We start from the raw sequence: 25,288 nt of genomic DNA on the forward strand, positions 1-25,288 counted from the left end.
ACTGATTTCCTTCCAACGTTTTAGTAGGTGAGGGCATCCAGTTGATGATCAAACACCATATGCATAACCAGGCACAATGGTAACCAGCACATACACAATTATTGCCAATGTCTGCATGTATGTAGCCAACCGTGCTAATCGGAGGTGCGGTGCTAAAATATATGCGTTTTTTCCACATTTTGCAGTTACGTCACAAATTTGTGATATTCATAATACTGCAAATACTGTGCAATCATGAAAAGCATTCGACTTGCATTTTGTATGAAACTATTTGTAGCTTGATTTTGTGGAGCAGAAAAGTATATGCGTACTTACATAAGACCCCATGAAACTATTTAACCACGTGCAAATGTATCGTATAGTCACGAAGTAAAATTAAGGGGTGGTATGGTATTAAAGTAGGGTGCCGCTTGTGTAGGGGAGCTACACCATTAGCACTCATTACTACAGAAATAATACGACTGCAATGCACGTAACTAACTCGCTCATGTTATTGCATCCCACCATGCCCATTTGCCACGCAAAGACACAGACAAAGACTCCTTGTTCAGTCTTGTCAACCATAGGGAGGACAGTGTCGTTAATTTGCGAAACAAGCCACCGTAGTCGTGACAGTACCAGATTTTACACATTTTACACATTTGCACGACTTGCTCATTTGAGGCTTGATCGGCCTCGGGGAGATCCAAGATTGGTTGAAATGCCACGTGGTCAGGAATCTTATCAGCGATCGAAGTGCAGCACGTGAAACCACTGTGCTGGTGTCCACCAAAAAACAAGGGCAAAGATCACCCATGTAACATTATTCATTTGGCACGGCACGCGACGGGCTGGGTGGGCAACACCACGCCCGCTTTTTCTTCCTCGTGACATTGTTTTTTAAACATCGCACCAGGTACTCATTTTAGAATGAGTCGACCAAGGGGAGGCCCAGGGCTGATTCAGAGAATCGTCGCTGGTGTTGGCCGTGAGCTTTAAACGAAGTCGGGTCCGCCTGGTTCGTAGCGCAGCGCGCTAACCGCGACACTACTGCTCATTTGATGCTTAATCAGCCTAGGGGAGATTCAACATTGCTTTGAATACCACCTGGTCAGGAGTTGTATCAGCCATTTTAGCGCACATAACCACTGTGCTAGTGACCAGCAGAAAAAAACACAAAGATCCCCCGTGTAGCCTTAACAGGTTTTTTGGGGCCATTAGCGAGCACCTATGAAGGTTCGCACGGCACATGAGGGGGTGGGCAGCCAGCACCACGCCCGGCCACCTTTGTCTCCCTCGTAGCGATGCTTTTACACATCGCACCAGGTACTAATTTTAAGCTGAGTCGACCTAGGGGAGGAGGCCCAGGACTGGTTCAGATAATCGTCACTCATGTTGGACGGTGACGATTCGAATTAGGGTCGGCGGGTTCATAGCGCAGTGCGCTCACATCTACACTACCGCTCCCCAGCATACACACATTCTCACACACACACACAGGGAAGTGGCCTCATAATCATTAGCCTGCACATGCCCTCTGTAATACTTAATCCACCCTGGGCCACGAGCAATGAATTCAAGTACCTCCTGAGGGAATTGGGTCCAGTGCAACAGCTTCATTCTATTAACAGCCACCCCTTTCGGCCCTTTGTATTTACGTACACACCCTAAATCGAGAGGACCTGGCAACACCCACAATGGACAGGCCGTGTGCACTACATTTACCAAAGCAAATTCTTAAATGAAAGGGATTGATTCATCAAGAGCGCCCCCAGACTAAACTCCGAGCACTATCTCGTAACAAATGACTGTGTTACACCGACGAGGGTGGGCGCATTGCAGAATACACTTCAGCTCGCTTGTGCGTCCTGAACAAGCACCCAGTGCCCGTGACAAACCCTTTGGACCAATACTGCGCGAGTGAATTCAGAGAGCCTGGATGCGGCCGCGTGTATGTTTCATTGATCGGAGGGGAACTGGGTTGTTAGCGTTTCACTCGCAAACTCAAAGGTTGCGAGTTTAAATCCTAGTCGGAGACGGATTCATGGAACGAGCTTCCCACTTTGTGCAAAGTCAACAATGGGCATCCCTTGCATAGACTGGTCCCTGCCACGAGAACGTGGAATCTTTGTGATTGGCTCAGAACCATCAGAGGAGATGTGTGTTGCCCCCCTTTTGCTCATTTTATCAGAGAGATGGTGCAACTTTTGATCGTCATTTACGCATATACCAGCCGCAATGAAATTCATCCCTTTGGAGGTGAGCGTTGGTGAACCACACGGATTGGTGAGACTGTCAATCCCACTGTGCTGCCAGGTGACCACGAGATAGCAGTACAGCAAGTAGATTTTAACCATGTAACGTGGAGCTTTGTGCATTATTCTCTTGTACACATGGGAATTTACAGGAGACTCTGGTTTTCTCCCACATGCAGCCAAACATACATTGATTGAACTGACCAAACATCCCAATGCTTGACTGTTGAAAGAGAGTCATGAGTGACCTGTTTAAGGATAAAGAGGGTATTAATACTGTATCTAAGAGAAACATGCCGTTATATAGTGGCTTTGAATAGGAATAATAGTTGTATTGTATCACAAGTGCACCCTGGAATACCTAACCTAAGCTAAATTAACTAAAATATTTTTATTTTTTCAGGTAAAACCCACTGAGCTGATATCTGTTTTTCAGAGGCGACCTGGCCACACATGATAGCCTCTTGAAGTGGCTGACATCACCACACGTGCAAATTTATAGGCACACCCAAATAATCTCAACGCACGTTTCTAAATTGAGACGAGGCTCAAAAGAAAGCTGTCTCTGATGTGGACCAATCAGTTTCAAGGACAATGCATATATTATAGTGTGTTTTTTTGTTGCATTTTGACCACAAGTATTGTGGTTAATGTAGACGTGATTCCTTGTAAATAGGTTTCAGTTTTGTTGCTAGAATAAAATAGGAAAAACCCCTATTATTACGTTTCTAAAAGTTAGAAGGAAAAACCGGAAGTCCTGGATACAAATCCACGAGACCACCGCGGGGAGAGGGAACGCGCAAACGCCACGTATACGGACGTTGTCAGGGTCGGTCGGGATTGAACCCACCACCTTCTGTGTACCAGGCGAGGAGAGATAACATCTCTAACCATCGCTTGAAAAACTGTGACAAAAAGGTAGACACAATGCCTACATATTGGTAAGGAGTTGGGTTTGTTACAATTAATCTGTTTGCCGATTTCTATAGATTATTGTGTTCAGAGTATGTGCAAAAAATCACTCGGGGTAAAATATAATTGTTCGTGTGTGTGTTCTGTCATGGGTTCACATAACCCCTCCAGACACTAGCGGCTGCTACATTCACCACATTGTAAAAGTAAACAAAAAAAGGAAAAATTGTAATCCAATAATGACCATGAGTCACACATCGCATCAGCATAATATAACGACTGATCCTTCAGGGTTAATGGGCTACATGTTGTACGAGACGTGCAGAGGAGAAAAGTCTCGAAATTATTTTCACAATTAGGAATCAGAGGGGTTCTTCAGTTTAGATTTGAAGAGAGACGGATCAAGTCCACAGAGCATGGGAGGAGGAAGAGCAGCATCAGAAGAGGTGGGGTAACCCCCCATTGTACAGAGGCAGATGGAGGGAACCTGCAATTCTGGGGGTGAGACGATACTCCGCTGAAGAGGAAGGATTTGGGAGGGAGAGTAGGAGACGAGAACATTGAAGCAAGCAGGGGTGGAGGTCACGGCGAGTTTCGAAAGGAATGAGATTTGAAACACATTTGGGTTGTTACGGACAGCACGGACACAATTGTGAGGTGCATTGCACAATGTTGGTGAACAGTGGTCCACTCTGGGGACATTGTAAATGATCAACTGGTAAAGGTGCAGCCCTGCAATTACTTCATCATAGCACTGCTGGCAGAAGGGCCTTCAATGTAGTGACTGCCTCTAGGGATCATTGTAATGATGTGTTTTTACATCTAAATTGAACATTCATTTTGTGAGAATTACTTTTTGTGTTTAGTTTGTTGTCCTTCCCACGCGTCTCTGATTAGCACGGCTGGCTACATACAATGCGAAAGAAGTTCGACATACATAAATACGTACACTGAGCCTTCAAGAGTCGGCGTCACAAATTCGTTTTGTGTCTGAAAACACACGTGCTGGAAACACAAGGCAAAACTTCAAACTGTCCTTCCTACATGTAGTGATAAAACTGTACTGTAATGAATTACGTTACTCTGACTTCTGATTACAACTAAGCACTCTTTTCTGACCTGCTGTCAATCGTTCAGCACTTTCGGATCTGTGTTCCTGAAAGTTAGTATAGGCCTTTCGTGAGAAACATTTCGCTTATGCTGTTTTGCCCCCACCCCCCAAAAAAAGATAGAATTGCATTGGATGCGTGACCTGTAAAATGTGGTATAAAGAAAAAGACTGTCAAATCTTCGTGGATTAGTCTACAAAATAATTGTATTATGATTGTTATTATTTTCTAAGAAATATTTTGACAGATAAAGCTAAGAATACACGTTTAAGATGGACACTTCAAATGCCATGAGCTGTCACTAAGATGCATTTGCCTTGAGTCACAGGGACATCAATTAACACATGAAACACATCTGTTTCTGCTTTGCTGAAATTGAGCCACGAGCATTTACTCTTGAGGCCCTAACCATGGCCTGAATCCTTCTGTTCTCCTGCAGCTGAGTTTTAGCCCTCAAAGTGGCTTAAACAAACCCCTGTAGATGCTTCACTGCCATGAGACTGAATTTCAGGTCATCACAGTGCAAGGCACAGTGGCTAATACTCATTGATGTATCCCGGCCAATAAGGCAAAGGCATTTTATTAGTTTTTTTTTTTATATCATAATGGCTCGTAGACAGTATGCATGGTTTTTGGGATACCATTTTACAGAATGCTCATTTTGAACCTAATTAATGTGCTCAGAGAAAGTTGGTTACTATCAACCTTTTGCGTAGAAATTTTTTCCAAATTGGCAGAAAAAATCACAGCGTTTTCTTGAATTTTTTCACTAAATTTTGGCAAAATATTCCATTAAAAAAACATGCTAATTATTTGTTTTAGTTTTTTTCCAAAAAGACAATCAGTCATGTCAGCATGAAAGTGAGGAAATCATGGGAACCATGATACTACGTACAGAGCAGTGATGCCGTAGTTAGCACATCCTCCTATGAAATGGATTACCTGAGTGTCATTTCCTGCCATGGATCACTTAATTGATAACTGAAATCCGAACTGGTCTTGCATCAACCCCATTGACCAACCTACACTCACCAACGTGGTGAAGTATGGTCATACAAACCCCATCACCACCACGTTTTAGGGAGACATTCATCCGCTAGTGGGGCGACAAAGGGCTGTATATTATCGTTATTAAAACTAAACTGTTTTTATACTCTTTGGTTCTTTAGGTAAAGTCACATAAGTAAAAAAATGTAATAAATAAATAAAATATAAAATAATTGTATTATTTTACCTACGTGACTTTACCTAAAGGACCAAAGAGTATGGATCATTGCAGTCACAAAAACTTCAAATCTAGAGCTAAGCTGTTTTTATTTTACAAGGTAAGGCCCACTAAGCTATCGCTCTCTTTCAGAAGCGACATGGCCACATATGACAGCTCAACAAAGTGGTTTATCACGTGCCTATTTCTAGCAGCCAAGTATTCTAAACACGTTTCTAAATGTGGAGGGAAAAACCGGAGGACCCGGAGAAAAATCCACGCAACCACGGTAAGCACACGCAAACTCCAAATGCACAGCAGGCATCAGGCTCGGGATCGAATACATGACTTCCTGTATACCAGGCGAGGTAGTTAACATCGCGCCACTTTGGCACCCATTGTAACTGTGTTAACTGTAAACGCTAAATCAATTCCAAGCTCACATTGCTTTGCGCCTACGTAAAATCCTCGGATGGCCATTGGCTAAAGTGGTCCAGTTTCCCCACTGATTATCCCAAAGGCAGACTTGTGTTCGTCCGCCAATGTGGCCCAGTCACCTTCTTGTTTTCAGGCCGGACACCTGCACTGTGTTGGCCTGTCCTTTCCGGCCCGATGAAATGGCAGCGGGGGCTTTCAGTGGCCAAAACAGATAACGAGACACCACCGACCGGCCCTCTTATGCTACCCTCCCCCACCCCAATCCAATCCTCCTCCCCCTCAAGTCCAAAGCATGCCTGCCAGCGCCTAATGCGAAACTATCGGCGTGCATCACTTGCGTCTCCTAAATGGGAACGCTCCGGATACCGATTGCCGTAACCGCCGTCGGATTGATAAGAAGCCGATCGTCCGGTCTCCCGAGCTGCGTCGCCGTTCCTGGGCGGCCGCTGTATCTCCGATTGTCATCGGCAGAGCCGAGACATCTGAAGCCCCCCCCCCCCCCCCATCAAGCCAGCATCCAAGTGGAGATACAATATCCGCATTGATTTTCTTTTTTGTACCTGCAGTTGTCCCGTAATCTCTCTTTGCTTGTAATGTTCCTCGTGGGGTTTTTTTGAGATGCTGACTTTCGCAGTGTGTGTGTGTGTTTGTGTGTATGCGGGGGTGTTTTTTTCGGTTAGCTTTTCCAAGTTTCATTACTTTTCTCGGAACATTTTGTTTCACGGAACGAGATGGCACACACACACACACGCGCGCTCTTAATAATCCAGAGCTTTGGAAACATGATTGGGAGGATCACACAGAGGCATGCGCCAGGCAGGGATAGAGAGGGAGAGGAACTAGTATATGCCAGTACAGCAAACAAGCTGCCCACATCTGAATGGGCATTAGATTAAGTAGAACCCTGTGTCACATGACCATTTCATGGCTATAGATGCGCAGAATGCGTTCAGTGGGTCTGTTACAGGGACACACGCGTCGACAAAGATCTTCCGTTCAGGCTTATGGACTATTGGTATGAGCGACGTTAGCAAGCACCTACTGGGGACAGCACAGCACATGAGAGCGTGGTGTTACCAGCATAATGGTTGGCTGTCGCTGTCTTCCCATTTCTGATATTCATATGCCGTGCAAAATATTGATTTTGGGCTGATCTGGCATACATGGGGCCCCATGATAGGTTGAAGGTCTTGTAATCATGCCCAGGCAATGGAGTTTACAGCGCATAGCTCTCAACACTGCACCGACGTTTCTCTCTCCCTGTACACTCACGCGTGCGTGCGTGCGAGCAAGCAAGCGCCCGCATTTTACTGCCAAGGAAAGAGCAATGGCAGATTGTTCTGGTGTATGGACAAAGATAGTGAATCTGTCGTCAATAGATAGGCCTTTTGCTGGAAATAGTTTTATTGCTTGCACTATCTCACTTTAAGAATGATCAATATTAAATCCATTATTTAAGTCAATAGACAGCGGAGAACAGAATGGAGTGGGGGGGGGGGTAAAGTGTCTACGTGGAGCTAAACGTTTGAAGACACTTCGCCTGCAGTTTGGAGAAGCAGTTTTTTTTCACCACCTGAGGGAGAGAGGGGCCTGCTCGCTGTAGGCTTCCTAATTTCACTGGACGCGTAATTACAAGGAGCTAAGCAGAGAAATTCTCTAGGCAGCCATTCATGCCAGCAATATCCCGTGCGCGAACCACCCATTTCCCTCTAAATGCGTACTATTTCTCAGCGGCAATTGATTATTAGATTAGCTCGCCGCAAAAATGTGCGCTTCAGATAATATTATGGCCCATGCTTTATGCACTTGTAATTATTTCGTATCTTGAGTCAATACTGTGTAGGTTTTTTTTCCCCCCTCACTACCGACCACATATCTGTGGTTTCGGTTTGTTAAAATGTGAATTTGAAAGAAAAAAAACCCGAACAAAAATGACAAGTTCTGCCAACAGATCATTATCAGGAACACACATCGATTGATACCAGTTACGTTATATATATGTATATTTCAAGCTAATTTTCCTGAAACTACATTCATAAGTCACGTAGACAGAAAAATAAAACAAAATAATACATCTATTTTAATTTATTTTTCTAGCTACGTGAGTTTACAGAAAGAACCAAAGACTATGGATTCCTGCAGTCACGAAAGCTTCAAATCAAGATTACTTTCATAAGGTCTCGCCAGTTCACAATCTCGGTTGGGATTCAAATCAGGCCATCATCTCACCTCTGGGTGGCCAAGGTTTGAGTGCCCGGTCTCCGTTAAAGTCATCGGTGGTCCCTCGCCAAGGGCGGAGCCAGGGGGGTGACAGGGTAGACAATTGTCACCCCCGAAAAAAAATAAAAAATCGAAAATCTGAAACATTCTGCGTATAAGTGTACGACACTCGGTCTGGCGGACTCCGTGCAACTGCATTGTCAGAGTGTGTCGCCAACCGATGGCGTCTAGTGCAACAGCCTGACTCTCTAAATCATTCTTGAAATTAAAATTTGTTGAATGTCACCCCGGGCTGAAAATCCTGGCTCCGCCCCTGTCCCTCGCCACCGTGGTGCCGCTTTGCAGAGCCATCGTTTGTGGTAGCCGCGTCGCTTCTGAACAAGAGCTAATCCCTCACATTAACATAGCCACTTCCGTTCATAGTTCCATAGTTCCATTTGTTATGGTGTAGCCCTGTGAGCCATTCGGGTCTTGAATCGGGTGCAACCGCAACAAAAAAAAATAAAAACACGAACAAGAAAACATCTTAAAGTGACTACCTGTGACTGTGCAAACAGAAAATCCATGGAAAAAAAACATCAAAATATTCCTGAAAAAAGCACCGTACACCAACGCTGTGTGCCAAAAATCCCAGTGGGATGCAAGTCAAACAACAACAACAACCACAAGACAACTAAGATTAAGGCCATCAGTCTAACTCCGTACTACAATAAACAAAACATGGCCAAACCAAAAAACGTTTTCGAAATCACCAAAATAAAGCCATAAATGCAATGTAGCAGTGATCATAGGGACTGTGACCGAATTTTTAACAATAAACTACATAAACAACATGTACCACCAAACCCTCGAGCCATAGCTGGCTGCATGAGTCACTCCACAACAACAGGAGCATCAGTCGGAGTATCACATTTTTCAATGCACCTTTAAGATCAGCACACTAAATCAAAATACAGATAATACTTTGCAGCGGTCATGCGGAGCCGCTCTCCTATCTTACAGTTACATGTTAATTTCTCACATTAACACCACTAGCCCCGGCCACTTCTTTATAACCCTTGAGCTACACCCATTTCAAACCTTTTAAAAACAGTCTGCCTCAGCAGCAGACCAATGCTTTCCCACCTGATGATGGGCGCTTGTGTTGCACCCGAAACGTCGTGATTTATTTTATTTTATACCTACGTGACTTTACCGAAAAAAACAAAGAGTAAAGAGCTACATAGCTCAGTTTTGGGGCCTTACCTGGTGAAATATTTTTTTTTTTAAACATTTGCTTAGTGTACGTAGCGCCACCATAGGAATCTAAATTTACCGTCGCCTGCTTAGGATCGCCGATAGGAGATTTAACTCCACCAAATGATTGTTTTAGCAACATATTTATAACGGTATTCATTAAGATCAATGCTCTTATTCTTATTTCATGATGAGATCTCGTGAGTAAATAATCAAACACATGTATGGGATGCTGTCGTTGTATAAGAATGTGTAAAATTCCACCTTGCTGATCCCGTCAAGGAGCATAAAACCATCAAGCAATCGCCGGTCATTCTCGCAGCGGCTTTTGGCTGGCCATCAAACAAAGACGGTCACTGCATCGCACGCTTTCAGATGCGCTTTTTTTTTAGAACTGCTTTTTTTGGTTAGTTTGCTGTCCTTGCCCCGCTCATCCAATGTGCACGGTTGGCTACGTACGGGCGTGAACACGTTCTGCATGCATACAGTATGTAGCGGTTAGTACACTGGACTTGCCGGTTTAATCTTCGAGCTTGGCAGTTGAAACAACAATGGCAAGTTTCTTAAACCCTCACCGCCTCTGTGCACCCAGCAATATTAGCGAGTACACCACATTTACACTTTACACCACTTGTGGTGGGGTGAAGTGTAGTTACTGCCAGCTCTTTCAAGACGTCTGTCTAGCATGGAAGAACCAGGCCCTCTTGTGGAGGTCTTCCGCCGGCAATGGTGTGAGCAGGCTCTTGCCTGCAGAGTTATGATTTTTTTTCATGTTTTTATTATATTTCATTAGGAGATCCGATGCAGAGCACGAACCGTGATGTAGGGGATTGGGAATACAGAAACTCCGCTCCAATACTTCGAGGAGGGAGGAGATGTGGGCTCCCTGGCCTGCCGAGTGGGTACTGCGAGTGGGGTGTGTGTACTTTTACGTGTGGAGAGGAAGGTGAGGGGAAGAATAATTTAAGTAATGGAATAGAGCAGCGGTCCTCAACATTTTTGTTAACCAGGAACCAGTTTCGTGGAAGACAATTTTTTCACGGACCGGGGGGGGGGTCATCATTGGGTCTTTCTCCCTTTTCAAAGAAGCTCTCCAGCGACATTTGTTTTTTTACTAATTTTGGCTACTAGGGGTTAGCTTGTGGGCTTACCGGTACGGGTCCGCGGCCCCGGGAGTTGGGGACCCCTGATTGTAGAGGGTACGAGGGGAAGGAGGAAGGGAGAAGGGGAGTGTGGGGGTGGTTGCAAAGTTCTGATTTTAAATCCCAATAATAGGGTGGTCTCAGCCACAGCGATGTGAAATGTCCACCCCTGACTCAGCGCTGACATCCGGAGGGGATGAGAACGAATCCAATCTTCTGAGATGATTACCCATAAGGAGATGAGTGTTCTGCCTATTTCTTATTGTAGCTGTTCGTGTTTATTGTGTCCCCTCTATGGATTCCACAAGTCAGGAGGCATGCCATTGTAATATTTGTCTCAGATGAGAGTGATGAGGTCCTTCTTGTAATTAAGAAAGTTTGGAATGGATAACTTTAGCATTTAAAAAAAAGACAAAATATTAGGTGATCTCATTTTATCCTGGGGGGCCTTGGAGGAATGTGTAAATTATTAAATTGCAACGTGTAACGCTCATTCACTTCTACATAAGCCTTTGGCTGAGGGGTAGTGTGGCAGTGACGTCACGTGCAAGCCACGTGAACCATAAGTGGCCGGTTGAACAACGTCTTGAGAACTCATGCATATTCAAGATGTCATGTGGGAATTACATCATGCATGTCGTCATGAATATTAATGACATTTCCCCCCATATAAGTTATATTCTTTTTTTTTACACAATTACACTACAATTTGGGTTTATATGGCGTGTAAATGCTATATAAAAGCGGTGGCAGTATCCACGACTCAATGAGCCAAAATCAGGTGAAATTATGTGGAGATATGCCCTGCCCTTTTCTGCATGGCTACTTCGATTTATTTAAGCATTGGAAGCTTCGACACGTACCTGACATTAGGCTGGTGCAACTTTATTATAGTGCCACCTCTTCGATGTAATTCTCATTCGCTCTTCCGTGGGAGGAAACATTGCACTTTGAACCCAGTAATCCGAGTTCGATTCCTGGCCGTGGCTAACATGAGGACTGGTTGATATCTCAACCAGTCCTGCTCCCTCCCTCCTTCAGAAATCCACACTGGCCAGTGTGGTGAAGTATTGTCAAACAAACAAACCGCCCCCCCCTCCTCCTTGAAAGACATGACATTTTTTGCGGCCTTCATTGGTTTTACACAGGGCCCTATATAATCGCATAACTTTATCTCTTAGAGTGCTTGCTTTCACCTTATGTTATCCAAAACGTGGCCTTTGCATCAAGAAAATGAGGCTCAATATTCGACATATTAAACATGCAGTCAATCGCATGAAACTTCCTTGAGTGAACATGCATCTTCTTTGTCTTGCAATGGGAGCCCACAGATCTGAACGTACATGTGCAATTTTTATGGTAGCGGGAATGGCCATTAGCAAATATCCTTGCGTATTTTCTTTTCACCGACCTATCCTGTGTACTCTCATTCTCTCCCTTGAGCCTCAGAAGTGCCTCCGCGTTCCACACTAAAAAACAAAATCCCAATTGCTCAAACTCGATGCGGTAGAAAGTCTTTCTACGTTGCAGCTCCACATTGCTGGATTGCCCTCGCCAGCTCATCTACAGCTTGGTTCCCTCCCTTCTCTCCCCCCTTCATTGCTTCCAGAATAAACCAAAATGCACAGCTTACTGGCACCTGTGTGCCTCACTTTTTGTTCTGGTGCCTCTTGCTCCAACGTGTTTCCGCTGTCTTCTTTGATGTGCGTGCGTCCATGTAACTGTAAGACGAGAACGTAGAGCTTCCCCTCCGCCTGTAACTAAGTTTTCACGTGACATTTGCATTGTTTTTTTTTTATTCGCCTGTGTATTATTTACGACCATTAAATGCACCGTTCGTTAGTTGTCCAACATCCCTTAAGGACCCCTCTACCCGTTCTCTGAAATATCCATGTTTTTGTCATTCTTATGTTGCTGCTGCTGCTGCTGTGCTCGCGTACCCGGGGATCTCCCTTGGAACATAGCCGGGCAGCTGGCTCAACGGGATCTTCCGTGTCACAAAATAGTCTTCAAGTTACACCTGTGCCAGGCTCACTGGTTCTGCGCTGCACGGTGAGGCCGGGCAGCGTATGTGCGTGCCTATTTAAGTTGAGGAGTGAGGTCACTGTTCCAGGACACGCTGCGCCGAGATGCCAGCCACCCAGTTTGCATTCCCGGCCATGCATTCCATCGGCATGTTTTGGTATCTGGACTTAGAATGTGTCTCTCCGAGGAGGTCACCACAGCCTACAAGGAGTACAAGAGCAGTTGGAAGTGTGAGTATTGCTGGCTTCATTACCCCGCTGTGTTCTTAGCAGCCAAAATAGGTGTTCACTAATATAATTTGACCTAAGAGCAGTATATATATACAGTGAGGGAAAAAAGTATTTGATCCCGTGCTGATTTTGTACGTTTGCCCACTGACAAAGAAATTATCAGTCTATAATTTTAATGATAGGTTTATTTGTACAACAAAATCCAGAAAAACGCATGTCAAAAATGTTATGAATTGATTTGCATTTTAATGAGGGAAATAAGTATTTGACCCCTCTGGAAAACATGACTTAGTACTTGGTGGCAAAACCCTTGTTGGTAATCACAGAGGTCAGACGTTTTTTGTAGTTGGCCACCAGGTTTGCACACATCTCAGGAGGGATTTTGTCCCACTCCTCTTTGCAGATCTTATCCAAGTCATTAAGGTTTCGAGGCTGACGTTTGGAAACTCAAACCTTTAGCTCCCTCCACAGATTTTCTATGGGATTAAGGTCTGGAGACTGGCTAGGCCACTCCAGGACCTTAATGTGCTTCTTCTTGAACCACTCCTTTGTTGCCTTGGCCGTGTGTTTTGGGTCATTGTCATGCTGGAATACCCATCCACGACCCATTTTCAATGCCCTGGCTGAGGGAAGGAGGTTCTCACCCAAGATTCGACGGTACATGGCCCCGTCCATCGTCCCTTTGATGCGGTGAAGTTGTCCTGTCCCCTTAGCAGAAAAACACCCCCAAAGCATGTTTTCACCTCTATGTTTGACTGTGTGGATGGTGTTCTTGGGGTCACTGGCAGCATTCCTCCTCCAAACACGGCGAGTTGAGTTGATGCCAAAGAGCTCTATTTTTGTCTCATCTGACCACAACACTTTCACCCAGTTGTCCTCTGAATCATTCAGATGTTCATTGGCAAACTTCAGACGGGCATGTATATGTGCTTTCTTGAGCAGGGGGACCTTGCGGGCGCTGCAGGATTTCAGTCCTTCACGGCGTAGTGTGTTACCAATTGTTTTATTGGTGACTATGGTCCCAGCTGCCTTGAGATCATTGACAAGATCCTCCCCGGGTAGTTCTGGGCTGATTCCTCACCGTTCTCATGATCATTGCAACTCCACGAGGTGAGATCTTGCATGGAGCCCCAGGCCGAGGGAGATTGACAGTTCTTTTGTGTTTCTTCCATTTGCGAATAATCGCATCAACTGTTGTCACCTTCTCACCAAGCTGCTTGGCAATGGTCTTGTGGCCCATTACAGCCTTGTGTAGGTCTACAATCTTGTCCCTGACATCCTTGGAGAGTTCTTTGGTCTTGGCCATGGTGGAGAGTTTGGAATCTGATTGATTGATTTCTTCTGTGGACAGGTGCCTTTTATACAGGTAACAAGCTGAGATTAGGAGCACTCCCTTTAAGGGTGTGCTCCTAATCTCAGCTAGTTACCTGTATAAAAGATACCTGGGAGCCAGAAATCTTTCTGATTGAGAGGGGGTCAAATACTTATTTCCCTCATCAAAATGCAAATCATTTTATAACATTTTTGACATGCGTTTTTTTGGATTTTGTTGTTATTCTCTCTCACTGTTCAAATAAACACTACCATTAAAATTATAGACTGATAATTTCTTTGTCAGTGGGCAAACGTACAAAATCAGCAGGGGATCAAATACTTTTTTCCCTCACTGTAGCCTGAATGGGGGGCATTGGAGTGTGCGTGGGTTTGTGTGTATGCAATTGTAGGTGGGTGTGCGTACATGCATGCGTGTGTGTGTGTGTGCACAGAGAAAAATACTGACTTTTATACTAAACGATGTCATGCTATTGCTTTTATCATTATTGAGCGTTTGTTTATTTCCAGTTCTGTTTTTAGAAAATTCGTGACGTGAAGTCAATATTCATTACCAGGTATTGAGTTTTAACTCCATATGGCACGCTTTCGCTTGATATTTACGATCAATATTTCACGTTTAGTCAATATATTGCACTTGCGCGTAAATTGCTATTACTGAACAATACATCACGATTTTATTGTTGTATTGCGATTTCTTATTATCAAAAAACAAATGACGAACGCTTACGTATATACATTGCATTTACAGCCACAATTTACCATTTTACGTGCCACGTTAAAGCAATTTTACATTTGGGAATAACACATCACCGCTATCGCCATTAATATGTGCTTCCACAATCGGTAAGGTCACGCGTTCAAATCTCGGTCGTGCGGGTTGACTCATACAATCATATTGTTGAGGTCAATAAAATCAGTACCGTTTAGTGGGAAGTAAAAAGTGATCATCCGATGGAATCTCGACTCACCCGAGCATGAAACCGCGCACACAAGCGCTGCAACCTTTTTGCTCATTTGGCGAGAAAATTCGGTGGCTTCTGGACTTCAGCGAAAGTGTCCGAGTTTCAGGATGACTTTGTTTCACCAGGTGACAACTCAAGGATATATGGAACAAAAACAACCGCATCACATCACGTCGAATCGAAATAAATTTCAAACATAAATCTCCCCCCCCCCACCGCCGCCACCACTGCTGCAAAAATCAGCTCGAAAAGTTCGTGCCATTAACTTATTTAATTGTGTCAAAAAAATGTTTTACCACGTGAAAGCCCATTGAGATTCATCACACCTCGTGCAAATGAGCAGTAGGAATGGGCACTTAGGTAAATGATATTTTGCCGCGATGTGTAATGGTTAGCAACGGGGACACTTCCAATTCGGAGGTCGCAAGGTTTGATCTCCCGGTGTGGCAGCTGAAACACGGGGGTGGGGGGGGGGGGGGGGATACTCCTTGGTTCTTTCGGTAAAGTCACGTAGGTATATATAAAAAAATCACAACGTTTCGATTGCAATGCAGTGGGCCCTATGGTGTAGTGTTTTCCCACCTGATGATGATTGCTTGTGTTGCAATCGAAACGTCGTGATTGTATTTATTTTGTTTTATACCTACGTGACTTTACTGAAAGAACCAGAGTATGGATCCCTGCAGTCGCGAAAACTTCAAATCTAGACTGGCGGGAGGGGGGGGGTGGGAAGTCTCTAAAATCACCCCCCTCCCTCTCTGACTCTGTCCACCCAGCAGTCTACATGGCACACAACACAGTTAATCGGAAGGCTGTGTGTAGTGGAATAAAGGATGCGTGTTTGTTTGTTTAACGTCTTTCGAAGCGATAAGGAGCCGTGGTGCGGGATACCGTAAGTGTGAGTTCTGCCGTCTTTTCCAAGGCGTATGACCGGTGCGGAAGAGTAGGCCAAATACCCTGCAGAGGGGGGCTCGCTTTGGGCTCTCTGTAGTGGCGAATCTTGCGCCAGGAGACTGGCGGCTTACAGTACGTCATTAAACAAATATAATGTTACGTGCACATTTGTGAGAATGTAAAGACGAATTACATTTTGGTCTAGGACCCAGTTGAATAAGCAGCCCACTGTTGTAAATACTTGTGCAGTATTACATCATCTTTAATGGTCACTTCATAGCAGATCATTTGCTTTGGAAATTTGCGGGAGATATCATTGGACTTTTATGGGAATATAACCGTTGATTCTACGAAAACCAGCTTGGTGGTATTTGCATATTTGTGTATAAAATATGTGCGTGTATATATATTACACAGTATGTTATTTATACGTAACACGTCATATTTATCTGGCTAACGTGCAAAACGGAATGATTGTATCGAGTGTATTTTGAAGTGCATTTGCTTAGCTTGAATAAATAAACTAATAATCCCCCCCCCTTAATGCCAGCAGGCGCAGTGGCTCTAAACTCAAATAATTTCCTTTTGAAATTTATCTGAGCCTCTTTCCTCGGGACTCCATGAGAGCCGGAGGATTAAAAGCGCCCGGTCCCCCGTGTACATTGGCAGGATCTGAGGAATTTCGATCGAAGGAGCCTCAAACGGTGTTAAAAGCATTAAATAATTCCTCGTGTGAAACGTTTCCGGCGAAGTCCAAAGTGGCCGTGGCCAGACTGTTGGTGATGTAAATCATGCGCCGAAAAGGAGCGTGGGGTTGGGCGGGCGGGCGGGCGGGAGAATCAGAATAAAGGAATGAAGAATTTGCAGTGCCTCATGACGGTTTCCCCAGCAGGCCGTCCCTTTTAACTTTAATAATCTGTGAAGGCTTCTACAAACATTTAACCCATACAGGGGCAGCCCCTTTTGCCCAACACACAGGGGACACTCGGGTTCTTTTTTTTGGAGGGGGGGATGGAGGGGGGGCGACAATACTAACCGTGGCTTATTTTTATTCTCACCGTCATTCGTGAATTTCTCTACTCGGGTCGCTGCTATCGGCCCGCGCTATACATGTGGAAGGCCAGTGCTCGCGTGACCAAATCAGAGAATCGGAAATCATCAGAATCGGAATCTACATTGAGACGTTACATGCTCGCTGCGCCGAGCCAAGTCGCTGTAAGGGTTTGAATCCCAGGCTTTCGCTTGAGATGTATTTATATAGCTCCATAGCAGCATATTTATTTACACCGGAGGAATCTCGATGAGCCATGAAGCTTTTTTTTCAGCCCAAGCCTCCCATAAATCATGTGACTTCTGTGTGGCCCCCACTCTGAATCCCTCTCGTCGCCCCGCCCCCTGTGAAAACACACGCCGCTCCGTGCAGCTGCGGCGCCGAGGCCCTTCTACCGCCTCTTCCTCCCTTTCCTCATCTTAAAGCTTGACACACATCTTTATATGTTCGATTCGTTTTGCCGGGTGATGCCCCATGGAGCTGTATAAGCTCTTTTTCTCAGAAGCGACCTGGCCACCAGAAATGATAGGCTCGACGAGGTGGCTTATCACGTGGACATTTCTAGCGGCCAAATGCTCTAGGACGCATGTTCATTTTAAATGTGGAGGGGGAAAAAAAACGGAGGACCCAGAGGAAAAATCCACACGACCACGGGGAGAACATGAAAACTCCAACTATACAGGTGTCAGGGTCAGGTTCGAACTCACGACGTCCTGTATACCAGGCAAAGGAGTTAACATCCCACGCACCATGGCGCCCTATCTTTCCTGACCCATTGGTCCCATTTCTCTATTCCGTTTCCGTAATATTCCTCCTATTCCCAAATTCTTTCTCTTCTCTCCTCCATCTCCCATTACTTTATTTTTTATTTTTCCCATTCATTGCATCCTTGACTCGACTTTTTCATGGTCGTCTGTCACGAGTAAACAGTTGCTGTTAAATTATATATATAAAAGAATGAGCCCTTTATCAATCTACTGCTGGATGAAGGCCTCCCCAATCCATGTTAGCCATGAGAGTTATTTAATTACATTTCACGAACAGTACAGTACGTACGTGTGTTTGAACTTCTTTCGCAGCGTACGTAGCCTGCCGTGCTAGTCGGAGGTGCGACAATGGCAGTGGCATCACCACCGCCGGTCCAGTGTGAGTTGGTGAAGGTAGCCTCCCAGACCCCGGCTCAGACATCACTTGCCAGTGACGTTAGCTGTGGTTTGCCTTGGCCGTAGCACGGTGCGCTAAGCGCTGTGCCAGGATGTTTTTTTTTATGGATCGATGACCTTAAAAATGAAGCAAGAGCCCATTGAGACATGGAGACGTTTTTTTTTTGGGGAGGGGTTTACCACCAGATGCGAAGGAGTGCTCACCCGTTTAGTGACAGGAGGACTCTCATCGTAGCCGGTAATGCACGTACTGCATGTACGTTGAACTTCTTCAGCACCATACATAGCCAACCGTGGTAATCGGAGGTTGTGGGGTTGGACAACGCATGGAGCACAGATCAGAGTGAGCCCTCATATCCTGGGACCCTATCATTTATACACCAATCCTGAACCTTTTCGAACCTTCTCAACTGATTCTATCTCTTAAGCCAATCAATCCCTTCATCCCCGCCACCCCAGCGGGTCTCTAACCGAACCTCAGTTTCTGCTTGAATTTGCCAGGCTTTGAGCCCTTGAAACAGTGCACTAATTATCATTATCAGCATTACACTAATCAAGGCCCACCAATCCGGTGTGTGCTCGTGAGCGGCCAATTGCCTGATTCGAATCTTCCGTTTGAACGTTTCAGGAATTACAGCTTGACAGCACAAGCATTTGGGCACAAGCGGTATTCGTTCGAACGGCACGACTGTCGTTTTTTGCCGTACGTGATGGCAGCTATGATTAATGCATGAGATATTCTCACGGCGTCTGTTACGCACGTGTTAGCTGGGTTCAAATCATAGCAGAAGCATAGCCTGAATCGAAAACTATTGGCCAAATGACAATTAACAAAGAATGGTAAATACACTTTCGATTTAAAGCTTTCGTGACTGCATGGATTCATCTTCTTTGGTTCTTTCGGTAAAGTCACGTAGAACGAGAATAAAATAATAAATTGATAATATTATTACTGTGTTATTTTATTTTATCAATTTATCATTTTATTCTCATTCTACGTGACTTTACCGAAAGAACCAAAGAAGATAGTTAATACACGTTTAGCAGAGTTTTTGTAAATTGAAGGAGAAAAACAAAATCACTCCAAGGTGTCCATACTCTTTGGTTCTATTCGGTAAAGTCATGTAGGTAAAAAATATAACAACAAAAATCACGACGTTTCGGCCACAACACAAGCGGCCTTCATCAGACGAAGGGACCAGGCTGTCTCGAGGACAGCCACGCTCAGAATTCACTCCAAGGTGCTTTACAGTAGTGCACTTCTTTCAAATATCTTCTACAACCAGCTTCAACTTATTCTTGACCAATGGCCAATTGTGTCGAGGCTAATGACTGAGTGGCAGCCAAAGAATGGAACGTGTCCAAGAGGACATGCCCATCATAGAGGACTGCCACCATGGAGATGGATCGAGTTGGAGCGATGGGCTGAGCCCGTGTGCTGCCGTTAGATGGACTCTTGCATCGCAGTATCACGAGGAATGACGGCAGCTTGGGAAAGCCTTCATCCAGCAGTGGATCGACCAAAAAATTAGTGTGCCGATGATTACATTCAACTGCCAATCAAGTGCAGTCACGCACTCTTCTCGTCAACCATGTTCAGAGTATGTATTTTGCGAGAGGCATGTTTTTTTGGAAGCCTGACGTAGAAAAATGCACGGCGAAAGTTGTAATGCTGGAATTGTGTTTTCATGATGTCGGAGCGACTTTGCCCAAAACCTCTGTCATTGGTGCCAGTCGGATGGCATAGCAGACCTTCAGGAGATCGTTGTCCATTGAACCCTGGTGGGTGCTCAAGATGGATTTACGGCATGACAGGTTAAGCCCATCAGCAAACGCAGAGCTGCAAGTGGCGAGCGATTGACAGAAGCCTTAAAAAACACACACACGAACACAATTTGTAATCAGGTGGGAAGACAAGAGGTGGGTAATGAGCTCCAGAGTTTGTAGCATGTACGGTATGTCAAGGAGGAGGCATAAGGCTTGGTACGGCAGCTGAAATCGCGATCTGCATGCTGCGAGTGGGTCGACACGCAGGCGCAGTCGTGGGTGGTGAGATGTCAACCACCTCACCCGGTATGCAGGAGGGCATGGGTTCGAACCCGACCCTGACGCCTGTTGTATATTTAGAGTTTGCGTCTTCTCCCCGTGGTTGCGTGGATTTTTCTCCGGCTCCTCCGGTTTTTCCCTCCACATTTATTAAACACGCGTTTAGAGTATTTGGCTGCTTGACATTTCTGCATGATAAGCCACTTCGTTGAGCTATCATTTGTGATAGCCAGGTCACTTCTGAAAAGAAGAGCGACATAACTCAGTAGGCCTTACCTGGAAAAATGAAAAAAATAGTAAAAATAGCAAGTAGATATCAGAACAACAATGGCCATAAGAGCACTTGATACAGAGAGGTCACGTGGTGCAGATGAGACAGAGACGGGAGCGGTAGACAATGCCGTGAAGCGGCTGAGAGCCTGCCATTAATTTACTGCACAAAGAGCAAAAAAACTATTGTTGAAAATTCGATGGTGATTTTTCACTTGCCGTGTGTTCGGGCTTTATTTGGCAAATAGGTGAGGAGTTGAACCATTCGCTTGCCTACGGTACAGTCTGGCGGTTGGCTGTGTTGTGGTAAGATAAACGCCTTAAAAAGGCAAATAGAGAGCAAGCCGCATTTGTGACCTTTAGGCCGCTCCACAATGTGATATGTCACCGTGAGATTCTGCCAATAACTCAACCCGGGGTGTAATTAGCGGAGAAATTTAATCATAATAATGAAAAACAAGGGTTAATAATGAAAATACGCCGGAGCCAACGCGCGCCCCGCAAATCGCGGGTGCACTTTGTTCACACTCACTGCTACTCCCTGACATGTGTCTGTCACATGATGCAGTAATTGCGGCATGCATTACCCACAGTGGCACAAAGACATATTCATGCGTTATTAAACACGAGGCCATGCAAGGAGAATCCTTACATTCAAGAGGCTGGTGGAAGGAAGGAAGGAGGGGGGGGTTGGGCGAGAGGGAGTAGATGGAAGGGGGTAGAAGGCGTGGGGGTAGAATAATAAAGGAGAGCGTGGGTAAAAGAGTAGCAGGGAGAGAGAGAGAGTGGCGAAGGCAAGGTAGGCCAAGTCACATTGCTCGAGTTTATAGCCTCACAGAGACGTGCGATTAAAGCATTTGTGACATACACATACGCGTACACTGCAAACGCACACGGTTGTGAGTCAACATATTTATGCATGAGGTTAGTTCACAAGTTACTTCACACATACGTTGGAGAAAAGATATCATTAGTAACACTTCCCCCCCCCCCCCTCTTGTTTTGACTGGCATAATAATGTAAAACTTCATCTGGGTTTTGTGTCAATGCTGAACTTGTTGGTCAGAGGTCGACGCCGTCTATCATCAACTTGGGGGTTCAATTCATAAGGGTACTTGCGTTGTGGCAACGCAGTGGTGATTGACTGCTGATTGAGGCCATTGTGAATGGCTGCGCCGTGATCGTGTAGCATTGCCATCGTGGTCTAAGGGCCCTCAAAGGGTACGGCGCACCACCCAACGTTTGTTTGAGTACATTGATAATAATAATAATCCTTAGTCTAACTTGACAATGAAGGAAACTATCGCAAAATGTAACTATGCACGTGCGTGTTTTATTTTTGTTCCACGTTCTCGCATCTACGTGTAGAGTTTAGTTTGTTTCTGAACGCCACCAATCCTGCCCTCCTCCTCAGCGTAACCACGCGCTGGTTGCTTCTCACTTAATTTCCTCCTTTACCTGCACGGCGCTCTGAGTTCCATTGTTTAAGGGCGCCTTGTCCATTCTCATCACGATTTTTATTGAATACCGTTACGTAAAAAAATATTATCTAACTCGTCGTCTGCACGTATATATTTACCCCGACGAATATTTGTTTTTATTGCATAGGTGTTTACAGAAGTGAGCATAAGCATAGGGCACATATGATTGCATTTTTTCGACGAGTAATTTTCACAATTTATATTGGTGCTAAAAATACTGACGTGCAAAGGGCTGCACCTTGCCAATTGTTGTACAGTTTCTTAAACAGGCTACTCTTTGATCACTAATGTGAATTAGCAAACATTTTAGGGTAATTACAAGTTTTCATTCTCGCTAACAGTCCTGAGTCAGTGGTTCAAAACTCCACATTCCTATGGAAGTGATCTATACGGCATACGCTATACTGTCAAATTGGCGTGGCTCTCCGCTCGAAAAAAGTGCGAGCGGGAGATCATGTCTATCGGGGTCGCTAAGCCAGTGGTGGAAATCGCACAATGCTCTGTGCAAACCAGCCACGGCATGGGAAAACTTTTGCTGACAAAATGGTACCAATGATAGACCCTGGAGGGTGTGGAGTCAGGATGGTAATATGCAACCTTAAGAAATATATAATGCATTTATCCTGGTCCTGTCAAATATTATTAACTCCTTTTAACGGTATCATTGCAAAAATGCTCAAATAATTCGATACATCAAAAGCTATTGAGAATATATTCTCGGTGTACACCGAGTGTAGAGTTACAATTAAAATAAAGAGCCACATTATAACTTAATTTCCATACCATCAAATATATCAGCTACTCGACTAATATTTATTATAAAAAATTACAATGAATGTTACGTTCAATCCGCCTGTTTTCGTAATAATGCAATGAATCACTTACTGCTGACACTTGTATAAAATGTTAAATCTCCAATTAAATATTCTTAAATGTTCTACTCATGCAATTTATGGTCTGTTCGTCATCCTAAAAGAGTTGGAAAACGCTTCCCACCAACACTTTGCGCTAACGAAATGGTAATATTTTGATTCACTCTGATGGTTCCTCATAAGGTCAGTATTAAATTAATGAGGTGTAAAATGTTAGTTGCATATTTAATTATTCGGTAATATTTTTTATAGCTGTTCACAAGGAAAAAAAAATGAAATGTGAAATGTTTCACTATTCTTAACCCATTTCACTCTGGTTTAATTAAGTCCTCGAACAGAGTTGGGGATTTCTGCGAATGTTGCTCTGTGCTCGATCCGTTTCATATTTCACTCCGGGTCAGGCAGCCAACAACCGCTTGCTTTTGTGAATGATGCATCTCATTTTCATAACATCTCACTTATTTAAACAAATTATTCAACGTTTCAATTCCAAAAAATGGTACAGCCTCCATTTCATTCAAGTTTACAAGAAGACACCAAACACACGCAACCCATATAAGATATCACAAGCCTTAGCCTTGTGTCCCTCAAAGGTTTATTTTGTACATATGCAAGAGAGCACTGGAACCAGCAACAGTTCACTCTGTGCCTCTGCTAAATAGGCCTTCAGAGTTGGTCTGGGCCAATTTAAGTGTGAAAATTTTGTATCGGTTTCATATACGACCTGTTGACAAGGGGTTGAGGCCTCACATTACAATATAAGACAACTTGTGTGTGTGTGTGTGTGTCCTTGTCATTCCATGTAGAAGCAAAATAATTCAAACTCAGAATCTCAGCTATCGCTGGTGCATTGCTTTCAATAGTTTCTAGCATCCAACTTCTTGAGATAAATGCTCTTATGATAGAAAAAAAAAACAAAAGCAGGCACTCTCGGTGACCAAATTGGAACCATAATCTCTCCGGGGTTGATAAAAAATGAGAAACCAATTTTGTGGGATTGTCACATTGGCTCAAACTGCACACAGTGATGCTGAGTACTGCCTCAGGCACGGTGGAGAAGCAACTCACTTGAACTCGTTTCTGACTTTGGCCTTCTGTTAAGTCGTTTTAAATCTGAGAATTGATTGTTTCAGAGGTGAGCTTATTCCATCATTTTTAATTGTGTCATCCGAGTGACGTTGCACCGTTGACTGTCAAATGGAGCTTACAAATAGAGAAAGTGTGAATGACGTTACACAATGTGAATCGTGGAATGCTTCTTTGAGCCAGCGCATGGACATGAATGTGATGTATTTTATTCGGTCTTGGTAGAGGGCTCTGCTCATGAGAATCTTTACTTCGAATCAGGTCAGCAATGTTGTCCGATGGATGTTGTCGATGTTGTGCTTTGGAAACACCCCAAACTTAGAAACGTACAACCTTAACAAAGGGATCAGGGCCACCAAGAGAGTCGAGCAATACCCCACACTCATTTGAGAAAACAGACACTTTCATATTCATGGTTCTTTCGGTAAAGTCACGTAGAAGGGAAACAATAAAATAATAAAAATAATATATATTTTTTTATATATAAAAAAAATATATTTTATTGTTTCCCTTCTACGTGACTTTACCGAATGAACCAAGAATATGAATCCCTGCAGTCACGAAAGCTTTAAATCAAAATTTAGACACTTTCATGTTTGTCTTTTATTATAATTATTTTAGAATATAGAATATTAAACTTTTTTTTTTTTTTACCCGTGGCACATCACGGGAAGGAGAACACCGTCAAGGATATGGCGTATATGTCAGGGATGAGAGTGCGATAAGAGTGGAGGGCAGAGAGTGAGAGTGAAGGAAGGAGGGAGCAGCAGTGAGCTACACGGAGGAGCGGCGTCTGTTTTCACAGGGGGCAGGGTTGAGGGGAGGGGTTCAAAGTGAGGATGACCACACACAAGCCACGCGGTCTACGGGAGACCTTGTGGTGACTTAAATGGATTGACGTTTGAGAGAGCATTGTACTTTATCATTAGATTCAAGGCCGAAACAGGAGGATTTCTCCATAACTCTGGCTGATGAAGCTGATAGTCATTACTGGCGAAACGCCATACTCGCACTGTAAATGCTGTGGGTTTATTCTCCAACACACCGGTGTGCTGGTCTAGTAACAAATTGGCATGTTTTGTTTACGTGACGAACCTTACTTATTGACTGTGTCGGGTGATGGTGGGTTTAAAGACGCATTTATATTTAAGCGATCTAACCCAAATCCTCTGTTGTGGAGAATATTGGTCGCGAGAGTCTACGTTTTAAGCATTGTACTTGTTGTTAAGGTTAAGGTGTAGGCCTGAAATTAATTGCAGGGTGGAAAGGCCTCGACTCGACAGATACCTTGAGAGCATATTTGGCCTACTCTTCCAAGCTGTCTCGACCTCTCGGAAGAGGTGGGAGCGTCCACACGTTACCCTAACAAGCGACCTGC

General features: G+C 44.4%; 1 protein-coding gene across 8 annotated transcripts in view; it reads left to right on the top strand.

Annotated features, from left to right (window-relative positions):
• Positions 1-25,288, top strand: part of LOC116947176 (estrogen-related receptor gamma-like) — a 404,855-nt gene that overhangs the window by 288,427 nt on the left and 91,140 nt on the right. The gene's annotated exons all lie outside the window — the stretch shown is intronic.

Source organism: Petromyzon marinus, chromosome 29 (genome assembly GCF_048934315.1).
Source record: "Petromyzon marinus isolate PM22_M1 ecotype Great Lakes invasive population chromosome 29, UKy_Petmar_22M1.pri1.0, whole genome shotgun sequence".
Taxonomy (NCBI): domain Eukaryota; kingdom Metazoa; phylum Chordata; class Hyperoartia; order Petromyzontiformes; family Petromyzontidae; genus Petromyzon; species Petromyzon marinus.